Raw genomic sequence first — 3,125 nt, forward strand, 5'->3', positions numbered from 1 at the left:
TTTAATTGCTCTTATCTCAGGGACATGTGAGGATGAATCAGGAGATGGATTAGAAGAAGCAACTGAATATTAATTTTATCAGAGACAGAACTAGTGAGGATTTTGCTTTATTCTGGCAAGACTCTGGCCCTTTGACCAAGACTCTTAGGCATTTGCAATGATACAGACAGATAATTAAAGGAAAGATAGGGTCACTTCTTTCCAAACTTCATCCTGCCCCAAATTTTTTGACCATTTCTTAATTTGCCACAAAACAAAATGTGTGTGTGTGTCTCTGTGTGGGTGTCTTGGTGTGTTGTTTTGCGGGACAGAGAAGGGAGGAAATCCTAATTCAACTCATAGAAATCAGTGCGTGTAGGTGTTCAATACTGGTGAAGATTTCTAGGATAGGCCTTTGGAAAAATATGCTTAACTATGGTAATTAAGGAGAAGAGAAGCAATGAGAGAGAGAGAGAGTGAGCGAGAGAGAGAGAGAGAGAGAGAGAGAGAGAGAGAGAGAGAGAGAGAGTAGTTTGTCTGCACATAAGACCCAGGGGAAAAATGGCCTTGGTTGGGAGACCTTAGATTAGGCTGCACAGCCCTACCAAGGCCAACCAAAATGGAATAGAAGAAAAGTTCAGGATATCTGGGCAGGAAAAGCAATAGATGAGGTTCTTTTCAGACTAGGAGTAAGAACTAGAGCTTCAGGCAAGTAACAACAGCGCTTTTAACAGTGGCTGACAATCATATAGCACTTTATCCTAACAGACTTTTCACTAGCATCAGGGAGAGGCAGTGCCATTCATTGGAAAGGGCCATGGATTTGGGAATCAGAGGATTTGAGTTTGAATCCTGGTTCTCCTACTCAGTACTTGGGTGAGTTTGTGGTCAGGTCATTTCCTCCCTTTGAGTCTATGTACCCTAATATGTAAAATGAGAGGACTGAGCTAGATGAACTTCAAGTTCTCTTCCAGCTTTCGATTCTATGATCTCATCTGACCTTCATCCAGTAACATGGTGAGAGAGGCAGGGCATGTATTGTCGCTACTGTACATATGAGGAAACTGAGGCTCAGAGAAGTGACACAGCTAGTAAGCGATAGACCCTAGAGAACTTCTAGTTCAATCCTTTTATTTTGCAGATGAGGAAACAGTCCCGGGGATGTTAAATGACTTGACCAAGGTAATAAGCATCAAAGGCAAGATTTGGACACAGGACCTCTTACTCCAGAGTCAGAACTCTTCCTGCTGTACTACCCTGGTCTTCTAGCTCTGCATTTGTTTTCTATATACCATTGCTTTTGACTTAGTGGGACTTGCAGCCTTTGAGCTATGCTTGGGTTTCTCCCACTGAGTGGGAAGTACTAACAGAGGCCTACCAGAAGGCAAAGAGGAAGGGAAGAGCCTACGAGTATACAAATATACCTGGCACTGGCACACCCTCCCAGGCATACTCATGAGTGCTAAATCCAACTGTTCCTCAGGAAGGGGCCCTTTACATTGCCAGGAGAGGATGCTTTGAGTATTGTAGTCGATGAGAAGAAATTAAACAGGAAATACAGTAGAGTTTAGAAGAAACGATAAGATTCATAGGCTCTGGAGACAAAAGCAATTTAATCTTGCCCTTCAGCAAAAAAGGAAAAAAAATCCTTCTTATTCAGAAATGTTATTAAGAGTAGCTTAAATTGCTTGGCCTGTGGAACTTATCCAAGGCAACTTCCTGTTGTGCAAATATGGGTTCAGTGGTATGTTTATGGCACAACATCTGGGAAAATCATCATCGGGGATTGCTCAATAAATTGTATTCACTCTGATGGCCAAGATGGCTACTGAGGAATTACAAAGACATGCAGAGACAGCATGGCATAGAGGAAAAAACATGATATGTGCAGTCAGAAGAGACCTGGGTTCAAATCTTAACTGTTATACTTATCTAGTCATATGATCTTGGACAAGTACTTTAAACATTAAAGGACCATAGAAAAATGAAGTATTATTATTATTATTATCTGGAATTGGGAGTGGGCAGTAACTTCTCAACTGGTTCATCAGATTTGTTTTGCTCTCATAGAACGTAGAGCATTGAATGTCAGGGCTAGAAGAGACCTAGAGGATAGAACACAGTTGACAGGGTTGGAAGAGATCTTAGAACATGGCACATGAGATGTCAGAGAAGAAAGGATCTTAAAACATCATATATCACAGCTAGAAGAGGCCATAGAACACAGAACATGGAATGTTAGAGATAGCTGGAACCAGAGAACATGGAATATTGTCAGATAGTCACAATATATAAGGCATTGATACCAATATGCAATGCTAAAAACTATTCCCTAATATTGGTGACAGCTCAACATAATGACTAAGAGATCTGGGCTTGGAAATAGGAAGATCTGGGTTTAAACCTTACCTCCAACACTTCTTAGCTTCATAACCCTAGGCAAGTAATTTATCTCTCAGCCTCAGTTTCTTCATCTGTAAAATGGGAAAAATAAAAACATACCTCACAGGTTGTTGTGAGAATCAAATAAGATAGCATATGTAAAGTGATTTACAAACCTTGAAGTGCTACATAAATGTTAACTATTATTATTGTTATTATGAGTGGTCAAAGTATGAGAACAAAGAGTCGCCTTTTAAAATCTTATAATATCATTTTTACACTACCTTATTTTCATAATATATCTTTCTCCTGTCCCATAGACAGCCATCCCTAGAACAGAGAATTCAATTGATAAAAAGGGAAAAAAAATGTTTAAGAAAAACCAACCAAAACATTAATCCAGTTCAGTAATATCTACTGTGTCCTTTCTCTGCAGTCTGCCACCTCGCCACATTTCTTCAAATAAGTAGTTTTCCAAAGAAAAATTGCAAACTGCAAATGACAACATATATGTGTATTCCAAATTTCTGTTAGAAATCCATTATTTGTTATTGTTTGCTAAATTTGTTACTGTTAATTCTGTTGGAGAAATGAAAATCAAAGCATCTCTTGGGGTTTACCTCACATCATGCAGATTGGCAGAGATAACAAAAGATTAGGATGGTTAATGTTGGAGAGTCTGTAGAAAGACAGGCACATGTAGAAATAGAATGGCCCAACCATTCTGGGTTTTAATTTGGGGTAATGAAAGGAAAATGATTATA

This window comes from Trichosurus vulpecula, chromosome 3 (assembly GCF_011100635.1).
Source record: "Trichosurus vulpecula isolate mTriVul1 chromosome 3, mTriVul1.pri, whole genome shotgun sequence".
In the NCBI taxonomy this organism is placed as follows: Eukaryota; Metazoa; Chordata; class Mammalia; order Diprotodontia; family Phalangeridae; genus Trichosurus; species Trichosurus vulpecula.